This window comes from Podarcis bocagei, assembly GCF_964188305.1.
Source record: "Podarcis bocagei genome assembly, chromosome: 12".
Taxonomy (NCBI): Eukaryota; Metazoa; Chordata; class Lepidosauria; order Squamata; family Lacertidae; genus Podarcis; species Podarcis bocagei.
In genome coordinates, this window is record NC_138137.1 from 27421053 (window position 1) to 27432956 (window position 11904).

Consider the following 11904-nt stretch of genomic DNA (forward strand, 5'->3'; position numbering starts at 1 on the left):
TGTGCCACCTACATCTGGAAATAATCCCCCCAGCTCCTTTACCTCATGTTCAGTATTCTAGTATCAAGCAGATTTTAAAAGCATTCCTCATTGCCTCATGATCTAGTACCTAGCATATGAATTATCGTCCTCTGCCTGAGCTTCAGAGACAAAACAGCATCTCCTCAGAAGTCTTTTGTCTCGAGCTGCCAGCTCAGTCCCTGATACTCATCTTATCCCTTTTCCTTGCTCTGCTCTGGGAAACGTACGGGTGTATCTCGCAGTTATGTAACGCGGGTCCTTGCTTTCTGAGCCTCTCTTGTCAAAGAATGTGCAAGCCAGAAGAAATGCGGAGGGTATCTTCCTTGTGGAAGAATTTGCAGACAGCATTCCTCCTGTTCAGAAGAATATTCAGTTTAAAGATCTTAGAGAATGCAAAAGGGGAAAGGGGTTGAGGCAACTCAGGACAGAAATAGCGCAGGTTCTGATAGCCCATCTGTAAAAACTCCCCCCACCCCAACATGTCAGATGTTGGACTTGAAGAGTTGGCACAGAAAACAAAAGCTTCATTACCTCCAGATGAAGCAGATGCGGAGTCTTTTCTTAGACGATTACAAAAGTGTTTGGGCTCTGAAGCAATAATACATTAATAGTGGAAGTAAAGCGCTGAGGTGTCGTCATCCAAGCTGCTTTGATAAGGCTTTATAAAACCTCTGAGAAAGGCCCTCATTGTGCTTTCAAGTTTACAAACAAGACTGTTAAAAGGTAGATTGCACAACACAGGAAGGATGACTGTGATCCAGCGACTTTAAGGTTCTGGGAATTGTTCAGTGAATAGTGAAGTGGCTCATTTATATACAAAGCTTCTAAAAGATCATCAGGGATCAAAGCTCTGCCTCCCAAACCCCAGTGTGCCTGGAGGACAATGATGCAGCAAAAGGCTCTGGTTTAAATGTGTAGCCTCCGTATTTTTAAAAAATTAATATTAAATGCATACAGGAGTCATTTTCATTGGGACCATGATGCATGGGGAGTAGAGAATTAATCCTTCCTTCCTCAGCCATGAAAAATAGAGACTATGTTGGTTCCAAGAGCTTATTCACTGGCAAAGGTACGATTAGGGATGGGCAAACATGTTCATTTTGGATTATCTTGGTTTTTCATATTTCCAATCTTAAATTCAGTTCTCCACATCAGTTTATTTATTTTATTTTTTTAAAAAAATGTCCTCATGAAAATTCACCCACATTTTAGTTCAAATTCCTCATAATATTTTCACACACAAGTTTGCCTATAATACACATTTTTGCAAAATAATTTCCCCATGTATATTGCATAGTCATACATTAATTTCACTAATATATGCCTTTATAGGCACATTTTACCTTAGTATATGCATTTTTGTGCACATTCCTTGGCTGGAGAAGTACATTGCAAAATTCAAAGAAGTGCAAATTTTGAAGAATGGCTGTTTCGGTCCATTTTGGAAAATGCAAATCAGGCAAGTTTGCCTTAGTATAGGAAACAAAACAAATTTCTGCCCTGTTCCTAGGTTGCATTACATCATCAGGGACCATCACTAACCCTCATGTAACATGCTGGGGTGATATTGAAACACTGAAATGGCATTGCTTATAAATGCATAGTGGGTGGGTGGGGGAAATTTTCAGTGGGACCACAGTGCATGGGTTGGTTCAACCTCATGAAAAGTAGCATTAGGAAGGGAAAAAAACCCTATCCATTGTCTGCCCTCAAAATGGCATCTCTGAATGCGTGATACATCAGTCTGCTTGCAACAGGCCACTGTATTAATTTATTCCATTTATATCTTGCCCTTTCCTCCGAGGATGGTGTACATGGCACCTCCTCCTCATTTAATTTCCCACAACAACCCTATGAGAAGGTTAGGCTGAGAAGCAGTGAGTTTCATTGCCAAGTGGGAATTTGAACCCAGGTCTCCCAGGTCACTCTAACCACCTCAGCACACTGGTTCTGCTTCCACACTTAACATGTAAACATGTAAATCAGCGGTTCTCAACCTGTGGGTCCCCAGATGTTGTTGGACTACAACTCCCATCATCCCTCAGCTCTGGCCTTGCTAGCTAGGCGTGAAGGGAGTTGTAGTTCAACAACATCTGGGGACCCACAGGTTGAGAAAGGCTGATGTAAATAAATGAACCTTTCATTCAGAGGATGAAATAATGTCAGATTTTATCCCTGCTGCTACAGTGATCTGGGTGAACAAATGGAAGCACCATATATGAATGTCAAGGAGAAGAAAAGTCAAAGATTGGTCGCCCCCCTTCAAAAAAACAAACAAAAAAAATCCAGAAGGAGCTATGTTTTCAAAATATAAGGGGTTTTTTGTGTGTGGGAAAAAACCCCATCTTCTTTCTCCATGGGAGCAAACAGGTTGCTATGGAGACTGACTGGCGCAGAGGCAAAATATAGACAGATAGAATCTCCCCAGAGCAATGACTTGAGCACATGGCATACGTCAACTATTCACACTGAAGAGGAAATAACCATAAATGCCTCCTTTTAGATAATTCTTGTCTCCAAGATATAAAAGAGTATAGTTTATGGACATCTATTATAAGAATAAGGCCTGGTATCTTTTAAGTCCCATTGGTGGCATGCTAAGAACCCAAGTTTTATATCTTTTACTGATGGCTTTGTCAACATTTGAAGAACAGTTATTTATTATTACACAACAGGTAGTATTTACCAGGAACTGATGCAGCAGTGATTCCTTCTCATGAGTGGTATGGTGGGAATCCACATAAATTTTTCCGGGGCTGAAGGACACTGGCGGGGGGAAGTAAAATGCAGAAAGTGGAGAGCAGGTGAGTCTCTCTCTCTCTCTCTCTCTCTCTCTCTCTCTCTCTCTCTCTCTCTCTCTCACACACACACACACACACACACAAAAACACCTACTCACAAACACTCAGGTTCCACAAATCTTAGAAACTTTCTTAAAAATGAAAGCTGGGGGTTATGGTTCATTGGGGTGAGCTGTCTCTTTGCTCCCCACCAGGATTTCCAAGGGTGGTGCTTGATCACCTTTTGGTCACAACTATCAAGTCTGTTTGTTTTTAATCCACCATTTGGAAGTGGTAGTTAAAAGGTAGGGATGGGTGAATCTGTCAATTATAGGTTCTCCAAATTTCTATTTCCCCCCAAACTTAAATTCAGTTTTCCATATTCTCACATCTGTTTGTGATTTTTTAAAAAAAATCTTCATGAAAATTCACCAGCATTTTAGGATGAGTTTCTTTTAACGTACACATTTGTACGCAATTTTGCCGTGTATACTCGTTTTTGTAGAGCAATAACCCCAAATATAATGCATTTTGGCACACATTATTCTAGGATATACACATTTTTCTAGCCATTACTTCCTTGGAGAACTGCAGTGTAAAAGTATGAGACTTTCAAAGGATGGCTGTGCTGCTGCTGCACATATAGTTTCGGAAAGAGTGAGTTAGGAAGGTTTGCTTTAAGATGTGAACTGAACTGATTTATTCTTCCATTCCTGTTGAAAGATCCATAAAATCATAAAAATAAAGAGTTTTCTGTAATCCATGGAATGAAGTAATCTTGGGAGAGTCTGTTACTGACTGCTATGAGATTCAAAGATGGCCTGAATAATTTACCTCTCTAAAGTCCTTCTTGGGTGATGATGCATTTTTCTACTGAACTTTTTTCAAGCGGTTCATAAAAACTAGCTTGGCATGTGAATGAGTAAGAATACTGCAGTGATAGTATGAGATGTGAGGATCAGTAAGGAACGGGAAAGCACTGTAAATAGTAAAGATAAATGCACATCCTGGACTACTGTTCCAGTGATGCCCCCTAGAAATATAAAGCCACAAAAGGTCTAACCACAATTTAGCATACTTTGAACTTTTCTGACATGAAAAATTACAGCCCATCGATGATACTGAATCATTTTGAGAAACATTGCGGTAATATATTAACATATAAAGGCAGCAGGAGGTGATGTGAAGCCAGTAATTTTTAAAGGTTATATTGATGCCTACTAAAGTCTACCAGAATGACTAATGACTGCCATGATAATGGTATCTGATAGTTCTTAAATCGTACCAGTTTGGATGGAGAACCTGCAGCCCTCCAGATTTTGTTGGACTACAAATCCTATCATCTCTGACCATTAGCCACGCTGACTGTGACTGATGGGAGTTTGAGTCCAACAACATCTAGAGGGACACATGTTCTCCATTCCCAGATTAGGGGACAGCTGGCCAAACCATTGAACAAGCAGGATTATTGGGTAAGGTAGCAGTGGGGACTCTCTAGCCCACAACTTAATTGGGCCCGGACAGTTTTCTAATTTTATTTGGAGGCATCACTGATCATCTGAATTTGCAAAGCCCTGGGCAAAGCCCTGAATTTGCAAAGCTGGGCCTTCAAGCAGTCACAGCTGATATTTGGTGCTTGCAAAGCCCAGTTCCTTGGCCTGTGTGGTTTACTTTCAAAATGCATGAGCAGTGAAAAATGTTTCACCTGACATCATGGACCCTTTCACCTGTCAAAATGGTGCACTCGAGTTGGCGGGGATCAGGATCCAGCCTACTGGTCAGATCCAGTTCTCCAGCCCTGGTGTAAGGCACTTATTTGGCAAGACAAATAAGGAGCCAGTGGTGCCAAAATGGTGAGGAGCTTACTTCAAGGCTGGTTCCAGATTTGAGGGGAACCTTGAGTGTCATCTTGTGGCTATTCTTCACATTGGTAGGCCCTGCCAAGCTGACTTTGCCCCAGCTGCAGCGAGACAATTAGCCTAGAAGGCATGAAGCCACCATTGCATTTCCCACAGTGTTCTGGAGCAATGCTAACTTGGTGGCATTGCAGGAGGTTAAAATGGTGGCTCCAAGCTAGCTGGCCCAGAGGGCTTAGGGCAACTCCAGATCTGAGGGGGGCAGGTTGTCAGGTATACATTGCTTCTTTTCAGCTAGGCCTTTGGTTGTGATGGTGGGAAGTAGAAAGGCTATTGAATAGGCAGAGAAGAAGGAGGGAGAATCTCAGCCATGGGAAAGAAGGAAGGAGACGGTCTTTGGGGACTGAGAACAGTGGGAACATGATTAGGACAGAGAGCTAATGGGTTGTATCCAATGTTAGTTATACCCATTGAAATTCATGGACACACAGCTAACTTAGGTTCACTCATTTCAATGGGTCTACTGTAAGTAGAACATAGTTGGCTGCAACCCACAGTCCTGTGCAAGGTACTCCGATAGAAGGGTTCTAGTATAGTAATTAAACTCTAAAGCGTTTCTAATGAGCCACCAGCATATCTTTTCTAAAGTTGTGGAAGTTATAATAATCAGTGGTGATAATTCATCTGGACAATGTGTCCAATTTTGGGGTACCACATCACAAAAAGCTTCCCCCCTTTCTCTCTCTCTCTCTCTCTTTCTTTCTTTCTTCTTTTTACAAAGCAGATATTATTTGGAGACAAGAAAGCCATGATAATGTGCTTAGAACAAAAGCCATAAAGAGCCTGGCCTGGATGTGTCCAGTCTGGAGAAAATAAGATGAAGCACTTACTTACTTACTTACTTACTTATTTTATTTCCAGACTTCAAGCATTTGAAATGCTGACCAGAATTTGTAGCCACGATCCAGAGGTTCTGGGCACTGTGATGTACACAGAGAGTGACTGCCCATTCATCTCAATGGAGATAACATCCATCACACACACACACACACACAGAGAGAGAGAGAGAGAGAGAGAGAGAGAGAGAGAGAGACAGAGAGAGAAATCCATGTACTCATTTGCTACTTCTGTTGACAGAAAGGTGTGTGCCAAAGTTACTATTCAAAGAAGAACTCACTCAGCTGTGGCAAACGAGTTTAGTTTGTGGTAGCCAAAATTGAGGATGAACATCAGGTTGGACGTAAGCTTGTTAATTGTAATAAAAGCCCGGCAATGGAACAAGTTGTCTAGGGAAGTTGTGGAATTTATACCGCTGCAAATTTAATTAGAGAAAAGAGATTACCTAAGCAGAAGCAAGGATGATTTCAATGTAGAGCTTGCTTCCTCAAGAGAAGTGACCTACATGACCCATGCAATCCTTTCTCATTCTTAATGGCAGAGAATACACCTGCTTTGCCTGTGTGTTGGTAGTGACCCTAGATATGGATCCCTCTTGGCATCAGACACAGCAACCACATTTAGTGGGGATTTCAATGTCTATCTGGATTAGCTGTGTGCATTGAACTCCATTTCTAAATCAAGGTATTTGACTTTAATTTGAGGTGGAAAGTAAGGGAAATGGAGATCAAAGATGCCTTTAAAGCTTGAACAACTGGGCAGTCCTCATCTGGACCTCATCAAAAAATGCTTATTCTAGTTTCTGAACACATCAATAAATGTACATCAGAAAGTACACATAAACTATCTGTGCAACACCTATATTGTCCATTTATGGCTTCTTTCAGATATTGGTATTTCATCACAATAAATTAGCTGGCTGCTTTATATGTATATAAATAGACCTTGCCCTAGAAATGAAGAGAATCTTGTTACATTTGAAAGCCTCCTGAATTAGTTTTATTGTTCAGGGGTTTATTATTTGAGTTAGGGAATATGGAAACTAATTATATCTGTTATTAAGTGGGTATCTTTGGCATTCTTTTTTTTAAAAAAAGAGATAAATTTTAAGATGTCAGAAATGATTTTTCAAGTGAAGAATGCATAGTTGTTTTTTGGGAATCAGCAACTCATTATTTGCTATTTCACACTTCTGCCATTGTCCTTAACTATTATATCTATCTATCTATCTATCTATCTATCTATCTATCTATCTATCTATCATCTATCTATCTATCTATCATCTATCTACTATCTATCTACACACACACACACATACACACACACAAATCCACGTGATGGGGTGAGCTCCCATTGCTCTGTCCCAGCTCCTGCCAACCTAGCAGTTTGAAAGCAAGCTACTTCAAGTAGATAAATAGGTACTGCTTCAGGGGGAAGGTAAATGGTGTTCCTTTGCGCTCTAGTTTCCATCATGGTGTTCCGTTGCACCAGAAGCGGTTCAGTCATGATGCCCACATGACCTGGAAAGCTGTCTGTGGACAAACGCCAGCTCCCTCGGCCTGAAAGAGATGAGCACCGCAACCCCATAATCGCCTTTGACTGGACTTAACTGTTCGGGGGTCCTTTACCTTTTACACACACACACACACACACACACACACAGAGAGAGAGAGAGAGAGAGAGAGAGAGAGAGAGAGAGAGATATTAGGAGGAGGTGCTGGTTTGAGAATATGGTTGTAAACATGTCAACATAAGGAAACCCACTGGCCCATATCAAATGCCTATCTAGTCTGGCATCCCATTGCACAAAGTGACCAATGAGATGTCTTTGGAAGCCCAGAAGGAGAACCTGAGGGAAATTGGCTCTCCCTCTTGTGTTACCCAGCAATTGGCATTCAAATGTGTATTTGGGACACTGTGTGTATAACTTGTGCAAATCATTCGCAATGATACTGAGCATGAATTCTACATCATCTTCAGCCCTGAGGATAAGATCTTCCATCTATTAATTTTGATGTGATTTTACTTCTTTACTAGTCAGCTTGAAATATAACTGGGGAATATGTCTGTGCTTGTTAACCTGCCAAATGGAAAGGATGACGTATGGTTTTATCATCAGCTTGTAAAAACAACAAAAGCTCACTTTTCAGTCAATTTTAGATGGCGATAAAGAGTTCTCAGGGTGCTCTACGTTTTGCACATGGAAATTCCCTTCACAAAGTTGTAAGCCAACGACTAAAAATTAAGGTCAAGTATGGGTTCAACACTTTTGTTTCTAAGCGCAGTCAGGCAGCGCTTCAAAACAAAAATGCTGAACCCAGACTTTTCCATTCTAGATTTCATGTTCTGCACTCAGTAAACCCAGTGGTTCCAGAAATAGAGCCTTGTGGATACATAGCAGCCCTTGACAGTACTATATAATTGCACCATATCTGAGTTTTTTTTAAAAAATATATAGCATAGAGCAATGGTTTAAAAAAAGAAAAAGGAATTGTGAAACTATTCCCTGATTCAAATGTCACTTCAGCCAAGATCTGACAAGAAGTCCTTAGGAAATCACAAACTTTGAGGATGAACTCCCATCTATAAAATGGGGATACTCATGCTGGTCTGCCTTAATCAGTGCTTTTCTTCTGAGGGGACGCAGGGGTACGCATACCCCTAAACATTTGTGAATCTAAGTTTGGCCTCATTTCAATATGAGTAGGAAAATGAGAGTACCCCCTAAACATTTTTTTAAAAGAAAAAAGCACTGGCCTTGATGATATATACAGTGGTACCTTGGGTTACAGATGCTTCAGGTTACAGACGCTTCAGGTTAAAGACTCCGCTAACTCAGAAATAGTACCTCGGGTTAAGAACTTTGCTTCAGGATGAGAACAGAAATCGTGCTCCGGCGGCACGGCGGCAGCAGGAGGCCCCATTAGCTAAAGTGGTGCTTCAGGTTAAGAACAGTTTCAGGTTAAGAACGGACCTCCAGAATGAATTAAGTTCTTAACCCGAGGTACCACTGTATATTACTGTTAATTAAATTAATTGCAGGATTGTTGAAAGGATCACTGCAGGGAATGGGAATTTATGGCCCTCTACATGTTGTTGGATTCCAGCTACCATAACCCTCAACCAGCATGGTTAATGGCCAAAGATTATGGGAGTTGTAGTGCAAGAAAATCTACATAGCCGCAGGCTCCCCATCCCTGGATTACTGAGGCGATGCACTGATTCGAGCATTTCATAACAAGTGCTGATCAGTGTCAAGGGACCATGACACCCTCAAAAAACCTGACTCCATGGACCAGAGCACGCCAGGCACTTCTGTCTTCCACTGCCTCCCGCAGTTTGGTCAAACTCATGCTGGTAGCTTCGAGAACACTGTCCAACCATCTCGTCCTCTGTCGTCCCCTTCTCCTTGTGCCCTCCATCTTTCCCAACATCAGGGTCTTTTCCCGGGAGTCTTCTCTTCTCATGAGGTGGCCAAAGTATTGGAGCCTCAGTTTCAGTATCTGTCCTTCCAGTGAGCACTCAGGGCTGATTTCCTTCAGAATGGATAGGTTTCATCTTCTTACAGTCCATGGGACTCTCAAGAGTTTCCTCCAGCATCATAATTCAAAAGCATCAATTCTTCGGTGATCAGCCTTCCCTACTACTGGGAAAACCATAGCTTTAACAATATGGACCTTTGTCGGCAAGGCGATGTCTCTGCTTTTTAAGATGCTGTCTAGGTTTGTCATTGCTTTTCTCCCAAGAAGCAGACATCTTTTAATTTCGTGACTGCTGTCACCATCTGCAGTGTTCATGGAACCCAAGAAAGTAAAATTTCTCACTGCCTCCATTTCCCCTTCTATTTGCCAGGAGGTGATGGGACCAGTGGCCATGATCTTAGTTTTTTTGATGTTGAGCTTCAGGCCATATTTTGCGCTCTCCTCTTTCACCTTCATTAAAAGGTTCTTTAATTCCTCCTCACTTTCTGCCATCAAGGTTGTGACATCTACATATCTGAGGTTATTGATATTTCTTCTGGCAATCTTAATTCTGGTTTGGGATTCATCCAGTCCAGCCATTCACATGATGAATTCTGCATATAAGTTAAATAGGCAGGGAGACAATATACAGCCTTGTCGTACTCCTTTCCCAATTTTGAACCAATCAGTTGTTCCATATCCAGTTGTTCCATATCCAGCTGTTCCATATACATGTCTACTCAGAAGTAAATTCTGCTGATTTCAATGAGGATTACTCCCAGGTAAGTCATTACTGTATTGAAGCCGCAGTTTGCCAGCAACAGAGAAGGCATTTCATTGTTTGTGTGTGTATGTGTGTGGTGGGATTTAGGCCAGTAAGAGAGATCAAGAACATCATGCTGCTCCAAGATTGTGAAAACCGCAAAACATGGACTGATAATGTGTGAGGAAAAATGAAGCATGCAAGAATATAAAAAGCAAAGTGTTCTGAGAGAATCTGGTTGTAGAAACGCAGTGACAGAGGAGATCAGATGACTCAAGAGTTCCTAAACTGCCTTCCTAAATCAAGCATTTTAATATTCCCAGTGGCACCCACAAATTGAAAAATCAGCTTCAGTCTCTCTGCTGTACTTTGAAACGGATTAGCCCAGGTTGATCCCTAACTATACTATACGACAACCCATTCCACATGAGAAGAATGCATTTATTATGACTGTGATGATAGATCCAACCTCAGTGGTATTTGTAGTCAGCAGTCCCAAGAGGACCATTGCCTTAATGTTTGGACCCAGATTGACTTCTGAAGTTACTCCTTGCATTAACCATGCCAGAATTTGTGTGTGCATTCCACAAAGCTAGGTACTGATTTCCCTTTAAATTGCAGCTTTGACCATCTGTTAAACATCTATCATAAGGCCCGTGCAACTGAGGCAGATGAAGCAGGTGTATTGCTCAAGGTACAAATAATTCTGGCACAATTATGTTCCAGGGAGAGTTGAAGCTGAACAGTTGCAGGCTCCCTTGGTACAATATAAATCACCTTCCATGCATCTAATGAAGGGTGTGTGTGTGCGTGTGCTGGAAAGCTGGGAAGAGCAGACCTTTCCTGGATTTTGGCAGGCTAGTCCTGCGAAAGTTCTGACATATCTAACTAGCAGTACCTATGCGGAACAACTCTTCTTGGCTTCTGTCAGAGCAAAGACTGTCAATGTGGTTATTGGATCCCACCATCCAGTATTAAATGTGAGTGGAGAGAAGTCTGTACTGCCATGTTTTACCCAAACAGAGGCCCCTGGAAGTCTGAACCAGTAAGTCAATGCCATTTTTCGTCTCTCTGTGTTTTGACTAACATCCTTTTCCCTGTTGATACTGTTAAATGGTCACCCTATCTTTATCTACAGGCACTGTCCCCAGACTGCAGGACAGATTCAACCACATAACGAAACTTTAGGTTTGCACGTAAAAAGTGGATTAAAGGGCTCTGTCATGTCGTGCAACTGTGGTGCACCCCCACAATCTCTGACCAGGGATCCCAGCACTTACCTAGGGTTCATTTTCCGTGGATTTGGTGGACCCAGCCTCCCACGTTCTGCTCCTGCCATATTTTTGACCTCACCACACCCAGAACACTAAGGACAGATTGGCACCATCAAGGGAGCTTTCTGTCTCTGAACTGCAAACAACTTTCCAGAAAAGGATCCCATTCAGAAATCTTTTAGGAGGCACAATGGGGCCAATATTCTTCTTCTTCGTCTTTTTTTACTTTCTCACAACAAAACACATGAGTTTTGTATGGGGGAGGGAACTAGTGTAACACAAGCATTTTAGTAACAAAATCTCTCTTTTTTTGGAACTGTGACTATTTTTTAAATTTTTTTGCTTTACTGAACGGCTGATTTATTTCATTTCAAACATCCAACAATTATATTTTCAGTCAGACCCTGAAGGATCTTAAGTAATGCTAGCAAGCCTGGTGTAAAAATGGATTTCTACTCAGTGACGTCACAGCTCCAGTTAGCCTCTAGGATTTCTGTCAAAACAAATACATCTTCCTCTCCCATACTTCTTCCCCCCACCCCTCTGCAGGGTTTACACTTCCTTCTTCGACAATCATTTTTTAAAATGCCAGTGATAATTTTTCTCTGTCTGGTTTTAAATTCCCTGAAACGATTCCCTAAAACTATTCATGCCTTTTACAGAAAATTCAGTGGATCCAATTAGTTATTTCTCAACCTTTGTTTTGAAGATGTGATTAATCTCACCGAAAAATAAACATGTGCACAGCAACTAGTTTTAATTCAGGGAGAAAATTTTAAGAGGTGCCATCTCTCTTAGCAACATTTCCAAAGTCAATAGCATTCAGCGGATCTGGACCTGAGCTTCTTGGCT